Source organism: Mus musculus, chromosome 13 (genome assembly GCF_000001635.26).
Source record: "Mus musculus strain C57BL/6J chromosome 13, GRCm38.p6 C57BL/6J".
Classification (NCBI taxonomy): Eukaryota; Metazoa; Chordata; class Mammalia; order Rodentia; family Muridae; genus Mus; species Mus musculus.
This window is the reverse complement of record NC_000079.6, coordinates 28,689,493-28,717,415: the sequence shown is the minus strand read 5'-3', so window position 1 is coordinate 28,717,415 and position 27,923 is coordinate 28,689,493. Positions and strand designations below refer to the sequence as shown.

Here is a 27,923-nt window from a genome sequence, read left to right as displayed (position 1 = left end):
GAGCGAGATTCACACTAGAAGTAAACGCTCATCATGAAATGGACACGAGATGCTAAACAGCAAGAACAGATGGGCTTGACTGTCAGAACTGTCCGAACATCTACTGTCGGAAAGGAAGACAGTAGAAAGCCCAGTGGCTTGCTGATCTCTTTGAACTGGAGTTGGAGGGATTTGAAAGTGAAATGCTTCCGAAGGCACGTGGGTTTGAACACTTGCTCCCCAACTGGTGCCCAGCTATCTTTGGGAAGGCAATAGAACCCTTAGGAGGTGGTGTCTCACTGGAGGAAGTGGGCCGCTGGAAGCTGGGCTTGAGGCTTGATTATCTAAACCTGCTTTCTATTTACTGTTTACATGACTTCAAAGATGCAGTGTGACCATCTGCCTCCCTAAACTGTAAGCCAAGGTAAACCTCTCTGTCCTTAAGGCGCCTTTTGTTGGTCATTTTTGTTATAGAAACAAGAAAGCTAACTAATGGGAGTTACCGTGTAAAAACTCTCAAAACCATAATTTAGGAAAGCATCCATTTGCTGACCCTACCATCTTGGATTCTTTGTGCACAGCTAGGAAGGCATAGAGCGTTGGCAGTAGATTTGAAATGCAGATGGTGACAGGCAGAAGGATTCTGAGGCTGAGGAGGTGATTCAGGGAAGTCATGAACCAAGGAAGTGGCAGGGCTTTGCTAGCACAGACCAAAGGAGCCATGTGGCAATTTGGGGTGGGGTGGTGGGGTGGAGGGGCCTGGCTTTAAATTGATTTATTGAGCACAGTGTGTTGTATCCTGTGTTGTGACACAAGTGTGCAAAGCAAGATTCCCCTCTGAGACAGAATAGAAATCTGTACCACTGCTCAGTGTATTGTAGGGGTTGGGAAGTGGGATGGGAAACTCTGAGCACAATTCTCAAAAGAGCCCAGAAGAGCTTTGGATAGCAGCTGGCTTTGAAGAAACCTTCAAGGGAAGGTAATATCTAAACTGGTGTGCCGAAGGGGGCTAGAGGTTTGTTTGTTTGTTGTTTTTAACATTTTAAACATTTTTCCTTCCCAGGGGTAAAAAAAAATGGAAGAGTGGTAAAGTACCTGGAGAGAGTGTGAAGTGAGAGAGCATGGGTGGGGGGTGGGACGGGATGGAGTAGCAGACAGAGATACCTTTAGTCAGGGCTGGGTTTCCCCCTAATTCATTTGTTTGCTAAGCAAAAGCATCTAGAATTTATGGGGTGGCCAATCCTTCTCCCATCAAATGAGACAGTCGTAAGGATGTTGCACCTTCTGCTTGGACCAGGAGGGCTGTGCTCAGTTTCATCCCCCATAGAGAATAAGCTCTCTGAGGGTGGATGACCACTTTCAGAAGTGACTCCTATCCTGTGAGACAACAGTAGGCACTAAAAACTAATTAAAAGGTGCTTACTATTTACCTCATTAAATAGAATACTGTCTCTGAGAATATTTGTACACATTATTTTTGTCTTCTAATAACGAGAAATGGGGAATTAAAAACTAATAAAGAGCAATTTGTTAGCTCCTCCTTCATCTTTTCTCCCTTGCCACATACTCTCGCTATACTCCATATCCAAACATTACTCTTTCTTCTTGGACCCTAGCCTCAAACAGTAAAGTCCCCAATATCAAATAATACTGAAGTTGTGATGGTTCTTGGAACCAAGCTTATTGAAAGCCAAGTACTTATTCTCTTCATAGTTCCTCATAGATCCATAGCTATAGAATATGGGATCTGATGAGTTTTACACAGTTGTGAACTTCCCACTTGAGCTGTTACAGCCTTAAGGACAGACTTCTTGAGATGCGGAAGGGCCACATTCCTACAGCGTACAGGAGGCTTATTCTCACAGCTGGCTGGTTTGCATCTCTGCAAAATATTCATGAGACAGAAAAAACTCTTCACCCACCCTGAAGGATGCCAAATCCAGGTGGGAAGCAATGGTCTTGATGAATTTTAACACTTGTCAGTTCAAAAATGTTCAGGAGAACAAATTAAAGAGAACAGGTAGCTTGGCTCTGTGCTATCATCCTCGAGTCATCGATGCGGACATTTCTTTCTTACTGTACCTTTGAAGTTAAGCATTGGAACGCAAGAGTAGACAGCCTTCCAGTGCAGAACAGTGTCGAGCTTCGGGGACTTTATTTGTTTGTTTGTTTGATATTCTGTTGTGCAGTTGCCTTTGTCTTTGATCACCCTTTCTTCTGACACTAATTTAGTCATGTTATGACTTTTGTCTTTCCCATAAGCTTGTATTGGGTCATGGAAATTAATTTTTTTCTTTCTCCTACTAGTTTTGGGGCATGCAAATAGACTTCTGTTTATCGGTACCCACATAACTCACCTACCACAATCTGCTCTGTCTTTCCCTCAGAGGTATTTAGTTTTCCTCATAAATTTGTTCAGACTGTAGAATTTCATTGTAAATTAGAATATAATGAAATCTGTTAATCCCCAATGTTGGGCTAAATATGCTCTTCTCTCAGCAAGCCTTTCTCCAGAGCTGCAAATTAATAGCTAACTAATATCGTCCTGGTGGAGCTGGTGGCCGGGTGTTAAAAATCCTCAGTATAAACTGTTTTTAAGGGTCCTTAAGTACTTCAGAAGTCTCCATTTCCATAGTAGCACTTGATATGGTAATTATATATGATTCTCCTGTGTTCATTAAAATATGAGCCTAAGGGCTCCTTTGGAAGTTACCTTCCCATAGGTTGAAAGTAATAAAATTGGTTTGCTTTCAAAGGGGGGGGGGCTGTAATTTGGTGCCTTCACTAATGTACAGAACCCCCTCCCTTTATTCTTTCCCATCAGGTAGTGAGTGGAGGATTTTTTTAAAAATGAGGGGTGTCTAGCTACACTTCAGAAGGTGCCATTGTATGTATTCTTTCGGACATACAGTTGTCCCCGTCTTCTTGGCTCCTGTAACTAGTTCATGTCTAGCCTTGTGTTTCCTTGTTTGCACTTGTTTCTAAAATAAAAATAAAGATCCCCATCATCTTGGTGAGACAGCTTTTCAGAAAGTTGTGGGGTAGGATCTGAGGTGAGCTGGTGATGTTGTTCCATTGGTGGAGGGTGAGTGCTTCCTTTCATAGCAGGCATTGTGCCCTGGACTTAGGCCCCAGCACCACACAGAGCAGGAGTCCTGGCGTGCCCCTGTCTTTCCTTCCTGCAGGAGATGGAAGCAGGAAGATCGGAGGGTCAAGGTCATCCTCAGCTCCGTAGCGAGTTCCAAACCAGCCTGGGCTACGTTAGACCCTTCCTCAAAAATCAATAAATAATCCATTCTGGTCGACAGAGGTAGTTCTAGGACGGCCAGAGAAACCTTGTTCTGAAAACTAAAACCAAACAAACAAATAAGTAAATGAACAAATAAATTTGAAAACAAGTCACCAAGGGAAGAACAACTTGAATACTATAAAAGGATAAATGAATAAATTAATTGTAGTATGTACACATAATGAAATGTTATTTGGCCTTAACAAAGACAGAAAAGTCATAGGCATGGTGTCCTGTGAAATGAACTGTACAGCAAAGGACAAATGCCATGGGATTTCTATCCGAGTTAGGAAAAACTCTAGACCAGGCCAATGCACAGATATAAAAACAGGTTGGTCGTTACCTAGGAGCTGGGGTGAGAGAATGCAGTGTTAATATTGGATGTGTTCAGGGTGCCACTTCATAAGGCCAAGAGTTCTGCCTTGGATGGTGGTGCTAGTGATGAAGTCATTCCACTGTGGTGGTGGACCAAAAGGGATTACTACAATGGCAAACTTTGTGTACATTTTCATATAGTCAAAATAAAAGAACTGTAAAAAGAAGAGCTATGAGTGGTGCTGTATGCCTTTAATTTCAATACTTGGAGGCAGAGGGATCTCTGAATTCAAGGGCAGCCTGGCCTACTTACAGAGTGAGTTTTAGGACAGCCAAGACTATATAGAGGAGACACTGTGTTGAGAGAGGGGGAGGAGTGGGGAGGGGAGGAGTGGGGAACTGAGGAGAAAAAACTATTTTTTAAATGAATTTATTCCTTGAGACACGGTCTCCTGTAGCTTTGAAGTCACCCTAGCTTTAAATCCACCCCCCCCTTCCTCCTTCAGACGGCTGGTTTGCCCACTAGGCTTGCCATAAAGGGAAAACCCTTGATACCAGCTTTTTTTTTTTTTAAGATTTATTATTATATGTAAGTACACTGTAGCTGTCTTCAGATGCACGAGAAGAGGGCATCAGATCTCATTATGGGTCTGGGATTTGACCTCAGGACCTTCAGAAGAGCAATCACTGTTCTTACTTGCTGAGCCATCTCTCCAGCCCCGATACCAGCCTTTAATACTCACAAATTTGGGGCTTAGTGATTAAGAGGGCTTACTGCTGCAGCAAAGGTTTGGAGTTTGGATTCCTGCACTCATATCAGGGAGGTAACATGTAAGAACTCCAGCTCCAAGGGATCTAATCCTTTTCTGGCCTCTATGAGGACTTGCACAAGCAAGTCTGTGTACCTACCTACCTACCTACGTACCTACCTACCTACCTACCTACCTACCTATCTCTTTATCTAACTACATAAATAAGTAGGATAAATCTCATAAGTTAGATTGTAAAACTACTGATTACTTTTGCTAATTTTCAGTGTTCATATAAGTAATCAAAATTATAAACTATATTACAATGTAAATGAAATCAAAGCTATAAAACCTTAAAATAAAAAAAAAAGATTACATTTAATGTTAGTACAACAGACAAATTCTAAACGATGTCCAATTCTGTTTCTTAATATGTGGTGTTTGTGTCTCCTGTGCAGACATTTTCTAATTTGGCTGTAACATATGGTGAATAAAAATCCCTCTTACTGTTGTTCTTTTCTTTGAATTTGGAATTCCTGGAACATGAAAATTGATACATGTTTAAAAGCAAAGAAGACTGAACTCTGTGAGAGCCTTTAAAGTTAATAAGAAGTGTCTGGGGAATTGTTAGCAGGCAAACTTTGTTTTACTAGAGTGGGTGTGGCCTGGCATTCTACATTTCTATAGAACTGGCCTGGACCCCAGGTTTACAGAACCTGAAAGCCTATGGGTGGCTGTTTTCTTCAGAGTTCAAGACTGTTGTATTACTGGCTTTGCTAATGTGACAAAAAAATGCCTGTAAAAAGTAGCTTAAAGAAGTGGAAGGGTTTATCTTGGCTCACAGTTTGAGGTATATTGCTTCCTGGCAGAGAGGCAAAGTGGCTGGCTAGTCACAATGTTACCACAGTCAGGAAGTAGAGGGTGATGAAGGTTGGTACTCAGGTAGCTCTTCCTCTTTATGTAGGCTGGAATCCTGACCCGTGGAATGATGGGTAGCCTTTTTACCTCATATACTTCATCTAGAACCTCTCCTAGGTGATTCTAGCCCTGTCAAGTAGATGTCAGTCCTAACCATCACACCTACGCATATCAGGACTCATGACATCAGTGCTAGCCATCATACCTGTGCATGCCAGCACTCATGACATCACTGCTAACCATCATACCTGTGCATGTCAGCATGCGCTCGCTCATCTGCTTGTTGGCATCCATGGTTTTGTTCACGTGTATTGTATAATTTTTGCTTATGGCTTCTGCCATCTGGAAACGTCTTTCATTTGATTGTGGAGGGGTATTTTGCTATGGTAAAATGTGAGGAAGTGAGGTGGTGTTGTCTTTTGAAGAATGGCCTGGATCTTCCTTCCCATTTTTCTGCGGCTCTCCGGTCATGTTTGCTGGGGAATCCTGACTCAGCAGAAATGTCAGCCCATGTCAGGATTCCCCTCTCCATTAAAGTTCAGGTGTGTTAAATACTTCCTGAGCACCAAGGATGTTAAGGGCATGGCGTTTGTCTTCAGAGTGGATCCCTGTGACTCCTGCCTTAAGAAAGCCAAGGTGTGTGTGGGCGTTTGGAGCACATTGATACATTCCTGACCAAGTACGCTCCTGAGAGCCACCTGCCCCTGTCCAGTCTACAGTACCAACCTCATCCTCAGGTTGTCATGTTAATGCTCTTTTTTTTTTTTGTTTGTTTTACATTTCTGTGTCTTCATTGGTTGAAGTGGAGAATCACTCTCCGTTCTCAGACAAAGAGAGCGTGCTCCCTTCTGTAAACAGTCTTTTTCTAATTCTGTCCACACTTTATCAGTTCTGATGTAGATCATGATATCATCAGCATTTGCTAACAATTATTTTTCATCATTTTCTAACTCCTAGAAAGTACTGTCTTCAACCTTACCAATGTCAGTGGCGGCGACGGTGGCGTCACCATCACCATCAGAGAAAAAGAAATATGCCTTTATGTCATGGTAAGAGGTAGGATTTGAACCTGTTTCCTTAGAGCCCCTCATGGCCTCCTATTGGTTCTCTACCCTGGATCTGTGGGATGGTGACTGCGATGGCTTGATCCTTGTGCTTCGTCGTTTTGTCACAGTTGGCCTTAGATATGGGGATTTCCCGGGTCCAGGTGAATCTGTGCTCCTTGTTTATTGCTGGAAATAAAGCATATCGCTGGCATGTAGGAAGGTGTCAAACAAAAGGATGTTTAGGGAGAGGAATGTCCAGCACGTCTTCACTCTGTTATTTCCTAGACAGGGCATGAACCTCCTCTGGGAAGCAGTGGAGGGGAGCAGCTGGCAGCTCCTGGTAGTGTCAGCCTCACTGTGCGTTATACCATGCAGTACTCGGTCCTATGGTTTCCTTATCCATCCCGTCCCTCACCCACAAGGTCTAGGATGATGTATATATATCTGTAGTATGTATTTTAGGGGCAGTTAAAAAGAACTTAAGAAATTGCCAGTCTATTTTTAGGACACTCTAAAGCACTCCTTTTTCAATTTACCATAAATCTGAAGTTTGTACCAAAGGTTACATAGACATATCTCACTCCATGGAAAAAATAATGGTGAAGATTGGAGAGGGGAGGGAATGGACCCCTGGGGCTAGCTGGCCATCAGCATAGGCTAAAAATGATCAACTCCAGTTTCAGCTAGTTCCCGTCTCAAGGAATAAAGCGGACAGTCTTTGTACATATGCACACATAAATGCAAATACTATTACCTCCCTCCTTCTTCTCTCCCTCTCCCTCCCTTCCCGCATCTCCTCACACACACACATGCACGCAGTCTCATTTTGAGATTTAGGGTAGTTCTGACTAAACTAGAAGTGGTGCTCTATTCAAAGACACCTGCTCATTAGCTGTGACTCTTGTCAGATTTCTGGCATGGTCGGGTGGGGTGTCAATGCTCAATCTCCCGTGCCTCACTGTGCATGTGTAGCCCAGGCTGTTGAACGTCGTATTTATATCCAAGTCTGTGTCTGAGAGTCTGGGTTTTAAGACAAGTGGTTACATGGAGCCCTCCAAGTTGCTAGTCTTGTTCCTATGAGACGACTCTTCCCTGGGCTGGAGGATCTTGTTCACATTGCAAACTAAGAATCTGCAGAAAATTAAGGGTACTTGAGTTATAATATTTCAGGGCTATGATGATATTTCAAAGGGAAAATGCTAATTGTAAAGAGCTTTCTTTCCCCCACACCTGAAGCTCCTTTTCCTGGTATTGGCTCACTGCTGATTTTCATCAATTGGACTGTCAGTGACTAGGGAGGGGGAGACTAAGAGTTCACTCACCGGGAGGCCAGAGGGAAGTATCTACCAGTGATTAGGAAATGAGCAAGGGAGTTTCTCACCTATCTTCCCGCAGTCCTGGATTCTCTAGGAGCGCTGGGGAGCATGGGCTTTCCACATGGAAAACTACATCATTACCAAGGTTAATGTAGTTACTTCTAGGGGCCGTTTGTAAAGTCCTTGCCATGCAGGCACGAGAAGATGAGTTGACATCTCAGCACCCATGCCGAAGCTGGTGAGGTGCTTTGGCTCAGTAAATCCAGTGGAAAGCAAAAGCAGCCAGATCCTTGAAATGAGCTGGGCAGTGAGCAGAGCTGAATCAGCTCCGGTGTGAGAGGAAGACCCTGTCTCAGGAAAGAGAGTGATAAGAGATCATTGCTGACCTCTGGCCTCCATGGATGCTTATATTCAGACATAGACACACACACACACACACACACACACACACACACACACACACACACACATACACAGAGACAGACAGTCAGACAGTCAGACAGACAGACAGACAGACACACACACACACACACACACACACACAAAACCTTCTGGTCACTCTTTGATGTTATATGACTTCATGAAAAGCTGGGGGAGGCATTGCCTCAGTCTGGGATTCCTGCCACCTGGACTGACAGTAAATAGACTTGCTGCTTCCACCCAAGGGCAACCACCCTGGAGCAGCTAGCTGGTGTAAGCCGTTTTCCCGCCATCACTTTTGCCCCAGCCTTGCCAGTCCTCGCTTGACATTTGGCTTATGAATATGGCTTCGATGGAGCTAGCTATTGTTTCTTTAAAACAAAGTGTGTGTGTGTGTGTGTGTGTGTGTGTGTGTGGGAAGGTGGGTGACAAGGACAATAACAGAGAACAATGAGGTGGGGAGAGGGAATCCTGACTCTCACACAGGCAGAGGTCTGAGATTCCCGGCCTTCTTTTTCCCCTGCGCATTCTTCACTGTCAGTACAAGAGACTTATTTTCTGACATTGGTTCAGGGACCCAAACCACAGGCTTGGCAAATGTGCCACATTTCTGAGGCTTCTGTCCTGTGAGTGTCCCCTTGATACCCCAGAGGCATTACTGTAATGCTACCTCAGGAAATCTACCCCAGTGTTCTGCTCTTGTGTTGGGGTTGTAAGCAGAGTTGGTCTTTGGATTTGTAGTTTGGCAGTCACTTCATAGAAGATTAGCTGCATTCAAATTGTGTCAATAATTTTATTGAGCACTTACAATGTACCCTTAATTCTCCTGTTTTTTTATTTTATTTTATTTTTAAAATGTGGACCTTGAACACAAGTTGTTAATAGTTACTTTTCTTGTTGCTTTGATAAAGTACCTGATGAGAGCGATTTCATTTGGAAGGAAACCCTTCTTTTGGCCCTCAATTTGAAGGTATAGCCCATCATGGCAGGGAAGTCGTGGTGGCCTGGGTATGAGATGGCTGGCCATGTGACATCCACAATCAGGAAGTGGGGAGAAGGAGAGGGAGAGAAAAGAATGCTGCTGTTTTGCTTTTTCTTTTCTGTATAGTCTGGGACCCTAGCCAATGGGATGCTGCTGCCTGTATTTAGTTGGATTTCTGGCCTGTTAAACCTGTCTGAAAACACTCTACAAACATGCCCCAGACCCTGCAGTCTCGATTAGTATCCACAGAGCAAGCAGCTCATGAATGTATCTGTCATCGTAGTACAGGGTCTCTGTTACTCTTTCCTAATTGACCCAATGTTAGTACATGTGGTGCCAAAATGAGCATTGTCTTTAGTCCGTCTCAGTGCCTGTTCGTTAGGAAGTCAAGGGGAACACAGATTAGCAAAACTCTACAAATGCTTCTGTATTTATTTCTGCAGTATTTCTGGTAATTCACTTTTAACCATCTATTCCTACCATTCCCTACCAGGTACTTTATTAGTCCCCCCTCTCACTGGTGTAAGATAAGTGCCTGACAGAAACACCTTAAGGAAGATGGTTTTAGTCTTACAGTTTGAGGGGATAATGGCCATCATGGTGGTGGTATGTGTGGGAGCAGGAGACTGGCTGCCTGTGTTCTGCCTGCATTCTAGAAGCATAGAGGGATGAGTGCCCCCTTCATCTAGTTTGCTTTTCTTTTCTTCTTCTTTTTTTCTTAATGTGATATGAGAATCCCATCCCATGAATGGTATCTTCTTATCTCAATTAAACTAAATTAGAAACCCACTTCTAGTCAGAGATTCATCTCCAACATGATTCTAGGTCCTGCCAAGTTGACCATCATAGTCATCATGCCTTTGGGTATCATCTCAAGTTGCTTCTGTCTGTTTTCCTCTGAAGGTCATTTACAGTAAAGTGTAGAAAGGCTAAGAATTTTGGCATAGGTCTTGGACCTTTCCCCCAATAGAATTGTTCTGACTTTGGCATTGAGAGTGCACAAATTCTGTATGGGAAGCAGGGGTAAGTATGTTGTTTCTTCAGCCTCAAGTTCTGCATAAGACAAACATGAGTATGAAAAGACATTAACACAGGGCACTAAGTAAAGGCTGGGGACAGGCTTTAATACTTGGGCCCTGTACTTAGTGTGGGATGTATATGAAATGCTTTGGAAAGCCTTACTTTACAAACCAGTCTGTTATAAGAGTGGATACTGAAAGATTATGTCATATTTCTTCTCTCAGTTTCCCAATATTAATCTGAATAAGAGCAACTATAAACAAAAGAAAGTTTTTAGGTCACAAGAAAGGGGTATTATGCTATATAATATCAGTGCAGTTCTAGGGGTGTGTCAGACAATGTCCAAGTAAAATTGTCACATATCCATCAACAACATACACAGGGGATTTCCATTGATTGGCCTACTGTTACCTGTCAGGACCCCAAAGTCCTTTATGTTTCCCTGGTGGGTTTTGAGCAATAGTGGAAGATTATACAAGTGAGGCTTCTCAGTTATCTGGTCGACCTCTGAATCCAGACCCATCATACAGATGTTTTTCAGGTGTTTCAGTTTGCCACATTAACAAATTGCCATTCTGTTACCTTTCTGTCACTGGGTATGTTAGTACCTACATGTAGATACAGCACTTAAGAAGTGGAGGCAGGAGGATCATCTTTAGCTACTTAGTGAGTTTGAGCCAGGCGTGGGTTACAAGTGACCCTGTCTCCAACACTCTGCACCTAAACAAACAAACCAACTCATAGATGCCTCTTTCTAAGCTTGTAGTACAAAACTTGTAAGTTGTCTCCAAGACTGAAAGCAGCTAGCTCTAACTCTGTGATGATTTGTGTCAGTTGTTGATTTGATGAGTCTAGAACCATCAGAATTGGGTGGGACACCTTGACAATGCCTCTGGGGGAGTGACTTGATTGTGTAGTTGAGATAGGAAGTTCTGCCCTCTCTGGGTAGCATCATTCCCTGACTGCAGATGCAAGGCTCCATAAAAACAGAGTGAGCTACATGCCCACTTGGGGCACTCTCCTCCTGATTGTGTATGTGATACCAACAACTCTCTCAAGCTCCTGCCTGTGTGACTTTCCCCATAATGATGGACTATACTCTTGCCCTGTGAGAGAACATAAAACTCTTCCCCTTAAGTTGATTTTCTCAGGATATTTTATCACGATCAAGGAAATGAAACCAAGACAAACTCTTTATGTAATTGAAGGTTATTGTTAATTAGCACCTTAAATTCATCTATAAGCTGGCTTTTTGGTCCTTCAGCGTTAATCATACATTTAAGTGCTCTTCTTTGCAGAGGGAGGGGGGATGGGATAGGACATTTCACGGGGAGTGGGTGGACTGGGAAAAGGGATAACATTTGAAAAGTAAGTAAAATATCTAATAAAAAAGATGAAAAAATGCTCTTCTTTATTCGTATTCTGTTGAAACTAAACCACTGTGCATTCTCAGAGATTATGGCCTTTGATTATTGAGTTTGATGGGAGGATATTCCCTGTCACTGTGTGGGTACTTCCTTCCTGAAGCATCTGCTTGTTTACTTGAGTTGGTAGTCCAGTTGAGAAGTCAGGTGAGACGATGAAGATGCCTGTATCCCACCTATATCGAAGAAAGAATGAACTTAACACATGAGGCTGTTTGCTAGTGATGGCTGAAGAAGCACCTTTGAAGTCAAGGCTGTCATGGCAGGGATATATCATTGTATTATAGTAAGTGCCAGTCTTCTGCCTCTTTGGACCAGCCTGTCAGTATCTCTTGCCTGTTCTGACTGGTCGAGATGTCAAGATCTCCACAATGCTAGTCCTTATCTCATAACTACATGAGGGAGTTTCCTTTGAGATGTTGAGAAGTGTCTGGGAAATTCTCCAGCTTTATGTTCACTTTATCTGTCTCAGTCTGTTTCTGCTGCTATAACAAAAGTACTCAGATGGAGTTATGTAAAATAACTCAACTTCTATCCACAGACATTCCTCACCACTGGACCCTGAGAGTCCCAGATGAAGGTACTAAAGATTCAGTATGTAGTCTCACTACCTTCAAAATGGCATTTTGGGGGGTTTGGGGGTTGAAGGCCTAGCTCAGCACGTGCTGCTCTTCTAGAGAACCTGAGCTCTGTTTCCAGTACCCACACAGGGTGGCTCTCAATGATCTGTGATTCCTGTCCCTGAGGATTCTTCTCTCTCTTTTAGCCTTCAGGGGCATGCCCATACCCCACCCCCAAACACACATGCATACATGTAAATAAATCCTTATAAAGGAAAACCAAAATGGTACGCTGTTGCTCTTGCCCTCTTAAGTGTGGGATGTTAGAAGGTTCACGGTGATGGGATGCTGGCTTCTCCATGGAAGAAGGATTGAACAGGAATTTGCAAGAATTGCAAGGCTTAACTTTAAGCGCACAAATCCCATTGGTGAATAAATATGGAGTGTTCATAGCCTCATCAGCTCCTCAAGGAGCCCACTAATTAAGCACCCCTTTCCTTTAGAGGGTGAGTTCTTACACATGCAGCTTGGGGCACACATGCTTTCAAATGCCAGGGCCACCTCTAGTAGCTTCAGTTCTCTCTGCTGCCTGCTAAGACCTTTCAGCAAGTTTGGCTTGCTTTGAGAGATGCATCGGACTCTGTAAGCTCTGCTCAAGCACAATTGTCTTTGGTGCTTCCTCCCATCTTTGTAGGTTCCCTTGCTGCCTGTGGGCAAAGCAGAGAAGGTGGGTCCTTTCCCAGGGGTTTTTAGTTTCATGAACACTTGGGAGTCAAGGCCTTGTCTTACTCATCTTTCCTCTGGTTGTTTTCACTGGGCTCTTAACTAAAAGATACGAACTCGTAGCTCGGATGAAATCATTGGGCAGTACAGGAGAATGTTAACTGGAGGCAAAGTCAAAGTCAGAAGACGGGCTTCAAGTGACTACTGTTTCCTACTTGGAAGGCCTTTGACAAGTAAGCTATTTTAAGCATCAATTTCTCATCTCTAACACAGGTAGCATATCTTATTTTACGTTGGAGCCACTGGGGAAATCTAAGGGGATAAGGTATACATTAGAACCCCACAAGTTGATAAAATGAGTAGCTATCTGTCCAATGCAATGTGCTAAGTGCCATTGGAGATTTAACCCATTGGGGTGAAGATCACATAGGGTCGAAAGTGAGAGACCCTGATTTGAATCTCAAATGTGATCTTTTTAGCTGTGTGACTTGCAATAAATTGTTCAATCTCTTAAATTCATTTTGAGCATTCCCAAACCGTGGATAATGTGCGAAATGTGCTGATGTATTGTTAGACCAAAAATGACCATGGGCACTGCAGTGCCATTATTATCTTCTAAATGGCTTGGTGCAGTGATTTGAAGATATAGTTGTTGGGTGTATCTAAAAATACCATACTGTTATAATCCTGGGAAATTAAGGGAGCCATTCCTGGAATCCAATTTGTAGCTAATGGAAAGTGGGAAGCTCGTCTGGGAATCTGCACACCTAGAGAGGGACACTGGTCATTTCTTTAGCTTCCATTCAAAGTCATTTAGCTCATTTTCCTCTCCCTCCCCGATTCTCTTTCTCTCCCTTTCCCTCTCTTCCTTATTCCTTCTTTCTTTTCTGATCTTAAGATAAAGGAAACGTTCCCCATCTTGCTTCTCTTCCTACCCAGTTAATCTACTGGACGCAGAGATGCTTTTCAGTTCTTTGATATCTGAATGCTTCTGTCTTTATAAGGGAGATAAATATGTTTGTCTCACTAGGTGAGGTGATTGCACAGGCAAAGCAGCATGAGGGTGGAGCTGGGAAACTCACACATGCATAGATGCGCTTCTGCCCTCTGCTTGGAAAAAGCCCTTTGAGTTGACTTAACATTATTAAAATAGTTGAGATATGTTGGTAAAGTTATTATGTTAAATTATTTAAAGTTAGAGTTTTATTTCTTAAGGTGACATTGTATTTTATGGTTCAAAACAGCAGAGAATATAGTTGAAGTCATCTTTCTGATTTTGTGTGTGTTTGGATGGTATATGCCTCTGTGTGTGTGTGTGTGTGTGTGTGTGTGTGTGTATGTGTGTTTTCATACAGCACATATGTTGATGTTTCCTTTATGACTGTTAAACTTGTTTGTTTGTTTGTTTATTTTTATTTTCGAGACAAGTTCTGTCATTCGCCTAAACCTTGAGCTCACCAGTTTTGGTCAGATTGAATAGCAGGCAAGCTCCAGGAATCCTCCTGTCTCTGCCTCCCCAGTGTTAAAAATCCACCAGTGCACCTGGCTTTTTCTGTGAGTGACAGGTTGAGAACTCAGGTCCCCATCACTGAATAGCTAGCACTTTACCTTTGAGCCCTCTCCTCAGCCCCAAAGTAGTCTTTATAAAGAACAGGAATGGAAGTTCACTTGTGAAACTTTATGGAATACAGCAGCAAAAAGTGTGGTGTCCAAACCAGAATTAAGGAAAACAACAAAACTTCAGTTTGGTGGGGTGTAGTTCTGGAGGATCAAACTCGTGTTTATCCACAGGCCAATCAGGCTTCTTTCCAACTGAGCTATATACCCCGATTTCTCGAAATGCAATTTTAACAACTAGGCAGAAACATCTTAGTGTCTCATAGGCAAATGAACAGTTACACAGTAAGGGTACAAAAGACTTGGTGGGAGTAGATAATAAGTAGAATTAAGGGTTTTGTTATATTCTTTCTAATCCTGAGATTTTTTTTTTAATTGTAGACACTGATTTCCAGGAGTGTGTCATACTGTTATTGCCATGCTATTGCTCTCTAATCTACAGTGTTGAGTTTGTTATGATTTAGACTGTCTGCTATCTCATAACAGACATTCAGGATTCCAGATCCAAGAGAAGGAAGGCATAAGAAACTTCCCTGGCTTATGAGAACAACCATGGGCATTTGGTGTATTCTTCTGTATAGAACTTAGAAAAGGCAAATTTTGCAGATGTGTCACAGGTGACCCTCTCTTGCACTCTGGGCTTTTCTAGCTCTATAGGTTGACTGGGAAAGGTAGAAGAGGAGAAAGACTCATCACTCAGTGGTTTATAGAAAATCAGAGGGAAAGTCCAAGCCTCACCCACAAGAATAGGGTGTCTGCAAGAAGGCAAGTGTAGTATTGACCTTCTTAGTTGGTAGTCTGCTCAGGCAGACTTGCTACCTATCTCTAGGTAGGCAGGCAGGAAACTGAACACAGAAGAAAGACAGGAGGTGAGATTTTGAGACTTTAAGTCGACCAGCTTTTCTGCCCTGTGTGTAGATTGGCAAGAAAAAGCAAGCACACTTGGAAGACAGTGAAGCTATGAACAGAGTGGTGGGTCCTGATCTGTGCTGCCTGCAACATTCCCAAAAGGCTAACTGGCTTTTGGTAATAGGAAACTCTTCTATCAGGGATGCTATACATGCAGCAAGTCATGTAGGGTCATTATTAGAAGACTTAGTGACTTAGCCAGAGAAGCTATCATGGTAGATAGTGAAGGAAGATGTTTTTTCTATCCCATCTCAATGGAGGAGGGATATGGTGAACAAAAGAAAATAAAACCTACTCCTTCCTAGTTAGAATTCAGGTAATAGCTTTGCCTGGTCGTGGTTTATGCAAAACCAAGGTAGAATTTGAGAATGAAATTTAAATTGACCTAGAGTATAATCAGTAAAAATGACCTCCCCAATTATGGGATCTACCCAAGGTGTCATTAAAGATAGGAAAAGAATTTAAAAATAGAAATTTGGCCACTATCTTAGTTAGGGCTTCCCATGGCACCTCTTATAAAAGGAAACATTTAATTGGGGCTGGCTTCCAGTTTCAGAGGTTTGCTCCATTATCAGTATGGCAGGAAACATAGTGTCATGCAGGCAGACACGGTGGTGGAGAAGGAGCTGAGAGTTCTATTATCTTGATCCACAGGCAGCCAGGAGACTCTGTTCCACATTGGGTGGAGCTTGAGCATAGAGGAGACCTCAAAGCCTGTCCCCAGGGTTACTACTTTCTCCAACAAGGCCACATATCCTAATAGTGCCACTCCCCATGGTCCAAGCATTTAAACACTGGAGTCTGAGAGGGCCATACCTGTTCAAACCACTGCAGGAACTCCAAAGAGAGTAAAGTCAAACTGTTCCTGCTGTCTGCTGAGCTGGTAATAACACAACATTTTCACAGATTCTCTTCTCTATGTCATGATGACATTAAAGAGTTAGCCTCCATCCACATCAAGCTACAAGTATTTTCAGGTATGTGATCTGCATGTGGAAATTCTCTCAGTGTTAGGTTTGTAGAGCTGCTCACACTGTGGGCAATGTGAGTCCTATCTGAGAAGAAAAGATTCTCAAGCTTTTAGGGTTTAATGTAAGAGGTTTGTTTGTGATACACATGGTCTCTTTGTACACAAATGGAAATGTTTTCACTTTAAGAATGGGGTTCCCATTGTCCACAGTGTGTAGGGCAGCTCCCGGGACACATAAAAGACAGACAAATTAATACCAAGATGTGTGCTTAACTATTGAGTTGAAGGAGACTCTGGACTTCTTATTTGCTTAAGGAAGACTCTAGACATCAAACCATACCAACTCAACACAGCTTCTTAAAAAGCTACTTCACAAAGGGATACCGAACATTTCCCTTAATGTTTTGCTGAGAGCTGTGAGAAGTGGACGCAGGATTTCATGTTTGAGCACCCTAGGGTTTTATCGAGCATATAATCCCCCCACCCCCCATCTCTGTTGAGATTTTAAAGGGGGATTAGGGCTTGAGTGAAAGAGTTGGCAGTTGAGGCATACCACATAAAACTTGTTAAATCTCATTCTTCCTGGCTGCTTTTAAGTTTTGGGAGCAGACCAATCCTAGGGAACACTGTTAGGAATCACAGGGCAAAAGGAGCGGGAGGGTAGTTAGTTAGTTAGCTTTTGAAGCAAGGGACATTGCTTTCAGTTTAGACACCAGAGCAGGAGGAGGTACTGATTCTGGGCAGACCCTCGCTGTAATTGTCCTTTGCAGGACCAAGTGGTTCTCCAGATGGAGACTCAATTTTCCACCAAGTGCATTTCTTGAGTTTTGATAAACTCCAGGTACCCTCTTCATGGAGTGTAAGATATTCCTGCTCAGATTGCTAGGGCTGTGACCTAATCTTGGCCAATTGCCTATTTTCTTTGGAGCTGAAAAGACTAGTTTGATTTAAACGGTACAAAGTAAGGACTTGAAAAAGAATGTGCAGTGGCTTTCTATAGGCCATCAATGGGAATGTGAGACTGTGCACTCAGCATAGAACCATGTCCTTCCGGGTTGGAAGGCAGAGGAAAGAGCTGCATTCATTGGTGCATCATCCCAAGGGCAAGTTCAAACCCAAGCGGAGGCAGAATGAGATAAAGGAAAAGGAGGGTGAGGAGACCTGGAGGGAGGGCATCCTAGGACAGTTCCCACCCACTCAGAAGATTAAAGGACTCAGTGGCAGAGCTGGAACAGCAACAGGCCACACCTCAGGCTCCTTGCAGACTGATGTGTTTATTGCTTAACAGGTATTGAGTCACCTCATTAAATGCCATCCTAATATAGAGATGGACTTATTCCTTGCCCTTAAGCTACTGGAGCCTGTGAGGGAGGTATGAGTATAGCATACACACAGGTTCCTACACTACAGTGGAATGGGGTTCTCGACCAAGTGGCTGGCCAGGTGGAATAAAGCTATCTTTCTGGGAGTTCTCTGCCAGAGGGTGCAGTGGGAGGAGGAATCCAAGCTGTGGTGCAACGTCCTTGTACCTGTAGCAGTATCTGTGTGGTTCTGTGATGCTCCTCCTACTGCAGTGTGAGACTTGGCTGCTGACTTTTGGCTTGGAGGGGAGAGCGGTCTCATATAGCCGAGGCTAGCCTCAAACTCCCCTTTTAGTGGAGACTGACCTTGAACCTTTGATCTCCCTACTTAATCCTCTTCCAATTCCTGAGGGATTATAGGTATGCCCTATTTTTTTTTTTTTTTCTTTCTCGAGACAGGGTTTCTCTGTGTAGCCCTGGCTGTCCTGGAACTCACTCTGTAGACCAGGCTGGCCTTGAACTCAGAAATTCACCTGTCTCTGCCTCCCAAGTGTTGGGATTAAAGGCGGGAGCCACTACTGCCTGGCCACCTACTTCTTTTTTTAAATAACCAGGTCTCACACTGTATCAGAGGCTAGAATTTACTGCATAGTCCAAATTGGCTTGAAATTTGCAGTAATCTATCTGACTCAGCCTCCTAAATTCTGGGATTACAGATAGGAACCGACATGTTCAGCTAAATAACTGTGATTTCTTTTCTGGGTGTGGGGACTTGGGGGAGGGGGCTTCTAGGGATTAAACCAAGAATTTAGCATGATTTAAGCATGATGAACACTCTACCACTGAGCTACATCTATTCTCAGCCACCCCTCAAGCTGTGTGCATGAGTGCATGTGTGTGTATTTTCATTTTTGTCTCTTTTCCAGAGTCTAGCTGTATAGTCCATACTGGCCTCAAGTTCAAAAATCATCCTCCTGCCTTAGCTTTAAGATTATTGGGATTACCACCTCATAGGTGAGCCGCCATAACTGGCCTTTTTTTTTTTTAATTTTAATTTTTTATTTTTCCTTTTTTTCTTTAATTAGAAACTTATTTTTTTTTCCAGTTTTGACTGGATGTGAACACAGTGCTTTTTGTTTACTCTTTTGTTTCCTCTTATCCTTCCCTCTTTTGTCACCTTCTTCCCTTTCACACCTATATGCCTTTTTGTTTTGCTATCCTCTGATTTTAACCAGAGCTGTCTGTCTGTGTGACCATGTTGTTGGAACTATGTTTCAGAGCCCAAGAAGCTCATCAATTCATATGCAACTGAAAGCAATAAGGGCCCCTCCCCCAGAGCGCATAGATTGCAGTAGTTAAGCAGGGAGGGGGAGGGCACCCTGAATGGCTCCCCATCCTTGATTGGCTATTGACAAGCCCAGTCTTGGGCAGGCCCAGTGATACATGCCTGGCCTTTTCCGTCTGTTTGACCTTTTAAAATTGGTATTTTTGACATGGTTCTAAGAGTAGTGCTGTTCACATATTTGCATGGTTATTATCACTGCAGCAAATCTTCTTAAAAGCCCTGGACGTATTGGCTCAGATATCATGGAGGCTCCCCCGGCATTCAGGGGCAGGCAGGGGAGGGCATAGAAATAGTATTAAATTTCTCTTTCCATGATAGTTAGAGCTCTGTGCTAGAAGAGAGGCAAGCATCTGCTCTCAGTTTTACAGATGAGGAGCCTTAGTCCCCAGGAGAGAGTGGTTTGCCCTTTCCCGGGGGATGAGCCGGTGGAGGCAGCACAGAAATCCAGGGCTTTGCGATTCAGCCCAGTGCCTTTCTGGAATGCCACACAGCTTCCCTGGTTATCTGGAGATCTGCGGGGGCCACGGGACTTCAGAATACCCGCACAGATGTGGATGGTTTCTCCAGCTGAATTAACTCATCATGTCAGCCCGAGTCCCAAGCCTGCTTCCATAGCACGTGGTAAATCATCACCCCTTGTGGTCTGAGAACTGGGTGCCTAGGGGGATATCATTACCACCCAGGGTTAGCTTGGCTGTTCTAGCTCTATGTTCAGTTTTCTCCTCCCTCCAGCTTCTTTGAACTCGTCTCCTTTGTGAGCCGGGAACTGAAGGGCTGGAGCCCAGTGATACACATGGGAAAGCTCCAGGTTGGGCCTCATTTGAGCACTCGGAGGGAGGGGTTGATTTTTGACTTAAGTGAATTCTGTTCCCTTTTAAGAACACAGCTCTTCACTGGTCTGCAAAGTGGGTTTCAGGCCAGCCAGGGCTATGCTTTCAGTAAATTTGGTCAGTATTACAACTTAAATGGACTAGCCCTGTGTAATCTCTGTGCCTTAGGAAATCAGGAGTTTTCAGTGTTTGGCATAGGATTCTTTTTCAGGGCCTTAATCTAGGACAGAATGTGTCAAGGTAGGTAATGGGATCTAGGTATCTAACGTGAGGTTCTGGAAACTGTGTCTCTTAGTGAAGCATGCAAGATGCCCTTATGTCCAGCCTTCTTTGGTGTTCTGATGGTTCATAGAGAAACTGTGTTCCATTTCCTGGAAGCATGTCTCAACCATCTGTAGGACTGGCGTTGCTTGTTGGTACTTGAGCCTGCTTTCCTAAAGGGTTCTGTGTGGCTGACTTTGAGTTGGGGCTGCCTGAAGCCTTTTAACTTCAGGAATCGGGTTGTTTTTCCATGTCTTCTTTCTCCCCACAGCCTCAGAGGTTCCTTATTGCCTGCTGCGTAGGCCTCAGTGCAATTTGGCTTTATTAAGCCTGTGAGAGATAGGGGCAAGTGGAATTGTAAGCTCTCTGCCACAGTTCCCCTGTGGACTGGCATTGCTGAAGAGCATGGAAGCAGAGGGCTAACCCTCAAGCAGTTTCAACTGGCTCCCTCTCTGTACAGTACCCCGTACCCCTAGCTTCTCTCTCTTCTTTCTGACCCAGGCACTTAGTTCTTCTTTTCTTGTTTTCTCAAATACAGTTTACTATCAATTACTTCAAGCATATAAGAAAATTGAAAGAAAAATTATTTTTGTACGTTAGCCTGGAAACCTAATTCCTGTTTAAGAAACAGTTTCTATGAGATTAAATGAGGAACATTCCTTAGGAATGTGAACCATCTGTAGGTTTAGGTGCGTAAATGCATGCTTTGTTTCGGAGTCTTTTGAAGTTTATCTACACTTCATTTTAGCATCTGGAGTGGTGACATGCCATTTTGAAGATACCAGAAGGCACAAAGCATATTCTTTTCTGGCATCAGATCTTAGTTGCTACCTCTGTTGCTTCTAAGATCCATACTGTCCCACACGCCCGATCTTGCCTTATTTTGGTGAGTGTTTTTCTAGGGATCTGAGGCCGTCCTAGTCTTTTGCTAATACTGGTTTCAGAATCCAGCATATGGCTGCGGAACTTGCTTTTAAAGAACTCTTCAGTTTTCTCATTTTAGAATGCATTTTGGCTGACTTCACTAAACACTGCAATCCCATGAAGAGTTCTATGGTTGAAGATCTGGTATTGATTATCATTAATTCTTCCCTTTATGACTTTGCCACTTAAATACACATTTAGAAACAAACCAAATAAACATTAAATGGAATAACTGGGTTTTAAACTTGGGTGGTCCAGTTAGTCTCAACATGGGCTCAGCTTTGAAAGGTCATTATAAAAACACTCCATCTAACTACCCCATTAAATGATCGCAATACTTACCATTTAAATATGTATGAATGCAGATATTTAAAGAAAGAACCATGGGCTATTTATAATGCTTTACTGTATAAATGAGCAGAAAACGTAAGGTGTATTTGCTTAGTCTGTGTATGAGTTTGGCTAGTAGACCTGATTGATGTTCAATGGTGTGGCTTTGAACAAGTCATTCAACGGCGTCTGGGTATCTTCTGGGAAAAGGAAGACCTTGTACTTGGTTTGCCACATTATCTTCATTTCTGTAAAGCTAGAATGCTGAGCTTCCATGAGTTTAAAGGTGATGAATCCAGAAAGTCTACCGTTTGTCTAGCAGCGACAATGGGGAGAGAACCAATTCTAGAATGGTTAATTCAGGTTCCGAAATAGCAGGATCCTTAACCATACTTAAAGGGTCAGTCGTGGGACCAGAATCTTCTCCTAGTACGTAAAGTGCTTGCCATGCAGGCATGAAAATCTGTGTTCACTTTCCTGCACATACTCAGGAGAGAGCCAGGCATGGTTGCCACATCTGTTTTCCTAGACCTGGGGAGACAGGAGGATGATGGAGGCTTGCTGAGCAGTCAGGCTAGCCTACCCAGAAAGCTCCAGTTCCTGTGGGGGAGACCCTCTCTCAAAAACAAAGTAGACCATTCCAGAAGAGTAACACCCGACTTCTAGCTTACTGTCTGTCTGTCTGTCTGTCTGTCTGTCTGTCTGCTGTCTACACACACACACACACGCACACGCACACGTACACATGTGCGCGTACACGTACACGCGCATGCACATTTGCTGCTCTGTTTATCAAATTGCTTCTATGCTTGCAAAAACAGATGGGCCATCTGGAAAAAAAGTTTTTGTTTTTTGTTTTTTTAATATGGGCAGAGATGATGTCTCGGCACCTTACCTATATTGTCATGCAGGATGCCACGCAGTTGCACTACTGCCAGCTCTGAACCAGCCCTATTACAATCATGTTGGATTTCCCCCAGTGCTATTTTGGTGGGTTCTAGATGGTGCGTTAGAAGTCAGAGCTCCTAAATAAATCTTTTAGTTAGTATGGCATTGCTTCATGACTGAGCGAGGTCTTAACCTGATTGGTTTTGCTTCTGTTTCTGTGATAATCTTTGTTCCCTTTCTGATAGATCTTTTCTTGATCTCAGTTTCCACATAGTATTGTAAGAGTTTCTTACTAGAATTTCTCATCCAAAATTACTTCCATTGAAGACTCTGGCTCTTAACTGGTTTTCTTGAGTGAACATTAGGGATTATATGGCAGTCCCTTAAGACCATGTTAGAGAGGGTAGTTATATTGAAAACTAATATATTAAATATTAAAAGAAGTTGGTACTCTGTGTGTTTTCTGAATCAGACCATCCAGTTGTTCACCTGTATCTGAGCCTGGGGCTAGTCATCTGATTTGTCAGAGATAGCCCTTGGGCACATGCTAATGTCTCCTTGACCAAGACATGACCCCTTTTGGTTCCTTTGATCAGTTGTAATGTAGACATTTTGTAAGGAGCCAAAGTGCTCCTGAGAGTTTTAGCTCTCAGCATCTTCCTTCCTTTTCTCTCTCAAACAAGAAAGGAAAGAAGTTTGTCAATCTCTTGCAAGCAGCTCTTCTTTAAGGAAGACCATAGTGGTAAGGAATTGTTTTGTTTGTTTGTTTGATTTCTTTCTTCCATCATCATGAGCTGTTGAGAGAGCAGATTTCTAACTTCTTACACAGTACATAACCTATAGTGAGAGGTTTCTTTTTTCTTTTTTCTTTTTTCCCTAGATTGGGGTTCTTAGGGCCCTGTAGGAGTTTTCTTTAAAATTTCTGTAAAACAGATAGAATCTAAATGGTCAGGGAAAAAGAAGTTTGGGTTTGTGTGTGTATATATATATATATATATATATATATATATATATATCAAACAAAACCAAAACCCCAAGAAAACCACCACCAAAAAATTACATATACTGTATATGTGTGTTATTGAGAATTTTTCTTTCCTTATTAAAACTCTGTGTCTCTTTGTCTTTCATTGTAGGAATAGACCTTGAACATGCTAAACTCGAGATGACCCTAGGCTATAAATCCATCCCAAATTTCTGCTTTTAATATTCACACTCAGTAATAGTTGATATGGAGTTAACTCTTAAATGCTACCTTTTAATAAAGGGCTGATGAGAATAATTAAATGCTTAGCCAGTTAAAAAAAAAAAAAAAAAAAGAACTACACAAACCTCAAGGTTTCTCTGTGCTCTTTGGGGACAGTGAGATGCTCTTAGTGGGAGACTTGTGTCTTGCGTGGTGATGCCCTCTGTTTTCTCATTGGAAATGGTTGGGTTAGTTGGGAAATGTGGCAGATTCCTGTCTCCACTGGAACTTAGTTGCACAGATTTTTTCCACTATGAATCCTAAAGTCAGTCATGTTTTTGCTATTTTGCTACCTAATTGCCTTGGGCAAGATATTTTAAAGCTTTCTCAAGGAGTAAACGTTCTACGAAGTAAGCATTCTATCTTCTGCTTAGTATGCTAGCTGCTTCTATGGTGGCTACTGTTAGAGCACAGTTCTGGGGGATAGGGAGAGAGCACAGAGAGTGAGAGCTCCTACTTGTTTTCCTGGCCTGACTTAGGGTCCCAGCACCCATGTTGGGCTGGCTCACAACTGCCTGGAATTCAGGCTTCAGGAGCTCTGATGGCTTCCTTGACCTTTGTGAGAGCCTGCACTCAATGTGCACATATTTAGGCACACACATACACCCAATCGAAAAGTAACAGAATAAAACGCACATTGCACAGGGCTGCATGGTTCTTTCCCCGTCTTGGATTCCTGCCGTGGAGCACAGGCTGAGACTATGTTTGTCAGTTGGTGGGTCAGACAAGTCACAGGTAACACACTATAAAAGTCTCAGTCTAGATTCTTATCTCTCTCCTCTGAACCAGACTGAGAGAAATGAAGTCACATGCTGGGTGGTGGGGCAGGCAGTCTTTGTTAAAGAAAAGGAGTTCCTGGTGACAAGGAGGAGACAAATAGGGGAGTCACAAAAGCTTTTCACCAAAAGCCTCATGTGTAAACTTAGGCCTGATAAAAATGGTATTTCTGAAATACTGAAAAGAGCCACTGAGGAATGGGAGCATGTTTGTTTTCCCAGTTAAGTGGGACTTCCCAGGGTGAGTCTGTAAAGGTTTGCTGGGTGATTACAGTTTAGCTAATTTATTAATTTTGGCCCTTTGAGAAGGGTCCCTAAGTAGCCTAGGCTGGAATTAGATGCTGAGGTTGACCTTTGTGCTCTCGAGTCCTCCATGCTGGCATCACAGGTATGAAGCACCACGCCCAGCTAGATGAATGCATTTGCGTTGAGCCTGTGTGCTGTGTGTGCTTAGCTCTCTTGCAATATCCAGATGGGGAGTTTGATGGCTGAGAGGAAGCCTGTTGTGGAGGCAGCAGTGTTTCTGTGATAGGGAGTAATCTAAGGATCTAAGTGACGAAATGCATTATTTTTAGAGGATGCTGCTTGAGCTACTCACGGAAGGGCTGGGGTAGGGAAATGCAAATATGACAGGATCCAGGTCAGCTTGGAGTTATCTGTAGTTGCCTGGGGGCTGGAAAAACTGAAAGGATAGATTACTCAATATGAACTTAAGCAAACCTACTTCTCCAGTTATGCCAAAAAGCTATGGCAGGCTCGCAAATCTCTCAGCCCACTTAGTGAGTGTTGTAGGTTTTATAAGGAAGGTGATCTTGCTTAGAGACATTATGAATTCGATTTTAGCTTGTGAATTTCCCTGATTCCCACCTCTTTACCTTGATTTACACTCTGTTAAGGTTTTAAGTAGGGAAACTGATATCTCTGCAAGAGTAAGAGGATGAAGTCACTTATCATGAAATTTCTTTAAACCTTTAATTAATTTAAACAAAATCCAGTTTCTCTGGAAGGTATAGTCATGTCTTCCTTTTGTGGCTGGTTGATTTGTAGATTTTTGACTGTATGGGTTTGAGTCATGCTGTGACCTGAAAACTATAATGGGGTTATTTGACAAAGAAATGAGTACAAACCTTGGCCACAGAACCATTCTCAAACAAACAAACAAACAAAAAATCATATTTAAGTAACGAACTAAATTAAAATTTTTTAGTACTTCAACAAGACTAGTCAGTCAGTGTTTGTTACAAACTGGAGTTTAAAGGTGGGATTTGCATGACCTCTTCCTTGTGGTTCTTGCCTGTCCCTAACCAGCATATGGATCTCAGCTCAGAGCCCTGATCCCTCTTCAATAAAAGAAGTTTGGGGGCATATCAAACTCTTGCCAAACGGCAGGCATGTAGGAAAGACTCCATAGTCAGTTGATAGTGAGAGACAGAGTTAGTGGATGAATTGTGAACAGTTGACCAGAGAGGTCACGTTTCTCCTGTGTATCTGCTGCCCAGGCAGGTATAGTCAGACCCTAGGAAGGAGGCCTTGGCTGTTCTTTTAGAGACACAGCTCAGGTGGCCTTCAACTTTGACATTCAACCTTTTCTCATAATGCCCTTCTTGTGTTGCTAACTCATTAATTAAGTCAGGATCTTATGTATCCTAGAGTGGCTCAATGGATAGTGAGAAGATGGCCTTGAATGTCTGATTCCCGTAACTCCACTTCCTTTGTGGGGTTATAGGTGTGTACAAGCAGGCCTGGTTTGGTTTATGCCAGGCTATGTTGAACCCAGGGCTTTGTACTAGTTGATCACTGTACTAACTAAGCTAAGTAAGCCACACCGAAGCCCTGGTGTCACTCTTTTAAATGCTCATGTTGTCTGAGGAAAGCTGTCTTCTTGAGCTTGTTCCTAAATTCTGGCAAAGGATCCATGAGTTAGCTTCATGCCCTGAACACCCATGTTTCCACTGGTGTTGGCACCTAGCTCATGTACCATTCTCAGAGGGAGATCTTTAAAAGTCAGCGGTTTTTTTTTTTTTTTTTAATTAAAAAAAAAAGTGAAATAAAAATATGCTTGTTTTCTGCCCTGGATGGATGAGCTGGCGTAGAGGCAAGGCCAGTCTTTGAAATCTATAGGTGTCCGGTTGCAGGAGCAACCCCACTGACCCCACCACATTAGTAATGGTCTGCAAGACTTGCTCTGCCAACAGGCCTGGCTGGGTGTGCACAGATGGTGCCAGGTGCAGAAAATGACTGCCTGGCCCTTCAAGAAGGTCTAGGCTCTCTCTGGCTTCCACTCCAGGGAACGGCCCAGACTGAGCCTAGGTTGTTTGCAGACCTGGTCCTGCTTAATGTCTACAAAACCAGTCAGGGGCTGTTCCTCCCCCCATTACTTAAGTAATGCTTTATTGTCATAGTTAGGTCCTTCCTGAGCTGTTAGGCATCTGGGACTTTTACAGGGTCTTATGGCCTTGGGGTTGCTCCACAAGGGAATTTGAAACTAGTACTGATCTCATTCCAAGGAGCCAAGTATAATGCCCTGCTTGTTTTCCTAGAGCCATTTAGCATAAGGAAAATGTGAGTGTGTGCTCGGGGTGGGGGCAGGGAGGACTTTTCAGAGTCTGAGTAATCAACTTAACTCAGGGGTAAAATGAATTTTATTCTACCAGGCAGCACACATGGGCCTGGTCTTTCTCGCTACCCTGTTTCTGCGCTATCCAGGATACCCCAAGAGCTTACATAGTCAACACTCCTTGTGTGGGGTCAGGAATGGAAAGAATGACTGTGTTCCCCAAAGATGGGAAAGAAAAGGACCTCGTTAACATTCAGCCTTTGGAAACTGTGAGCCCAGCTTCCTAATTAGCAGTTTTATTCTTTGAAAATTCAGCTTTCATTGCATCACCCTGAAGCTAAAGGAAAAATGCACAGGCCTGAAATATCTCTCCCTCAGCTGTAATTGAGCTGGTGGGAGACCTTCTGGAAAAGTCCTGATGTAGCATGGGATGGTGGTGTGGGCGCCTGTCATTGGAGAAGCAATGGTGGACCATCCCGGGTTCTGAGTTTTATTATTATTGTTGTTGTTGTTGTTTCTTTTAAGGTTTTATTTTATTTTTAATCATGTGTCCTTCTGTTCTTGTGTGGATTTGAGACTGTGAGTGCAGTGATTGCTGAGGCCAATAGGGGGCACTAGACACTCTTGATCAGGAGTTACAAATGGATGTGAACTCCTGATGTGGGTGTTGGGAACTGAATCCCAGAAGTCTATAAGAGCAGCATGCTTTTACCTGTACCATTTTTCTGGTCCTCTACTTGGATTCTGTTTTATTCTTTTTCTTTTTCTTTCCCTTTACTCTCCAGGCTTCTCTCTCTGTTGGCTTTTATGTCTCCATCTAGGTTGGTATTGCCATTGTACCTTGCTCCTAACTTGGCCATGAATTTTTGGATTAGTGGGTGAAATAGCTTACTAAATGTTTTATTCTGGAGGAATTTCTATTGGAGGAGCCACAATTGTGAAACATGAGCATGTTTTTTTAAGGATGTGACCTGAGAAAGGTTTACAAAAATTTCATTAAGTGAATATAGTTTCTTTTTCATCCTGATGATGTGAACACACAGATCCTGTTGCCCACATGGCTGTGCTTTTGGAATTGAAATAAAGAAGCATGATATAGAAGGGCCCAGAGGGAGGGGACCTTTCTGAGCTTGCTGGGGGTGGGGGTGGGCAATACACACTGAACTACAACATGGCTTGCTAGAAGTCTGGAGAGGGCACCAGAGGATAGAAGTGTAGATTTCTTGGC

General features: G+C 43.1%; 1 long non-coding RNA gene and 1 other non-coding gene across 3 annotated transcripts in view; both read left to right on the top strand.

Moving 5' to 3' along the window:
- 2610307P16Rik (RIKEN cDNA 2610307P16 gene) overlaps positions 1 to 27,923 on the top strand; it is a 425,389-nt gene that overhangs the window by 168,007 nt on the left and 229,459 nt on the right. Inside the window, exon 4 of one of the 2 annotated variants that reach the window (NR_045053.1) lies at positions 6,208 to 6,299. The exons of the other annotated variant lie outside the window; for it this stretch is intronic. This is a non-coding gene — a long non-coding RNA (RIKEN cDNA 2610307P16 gene). The remainder of the gene's footprint in view (positions 1 to 6,207; positions 6,300 to 27,923) is intronic. 2 annotated transcript variants of the gene reach the window in all.
- Positions 6,543 to 6,635, top strand: Mir6368 (microRNA 6368). The gene has a single exon (NR_105787.1). It is a non-coding gene; the product is annotated as a microRNA 6368 (primary transcript).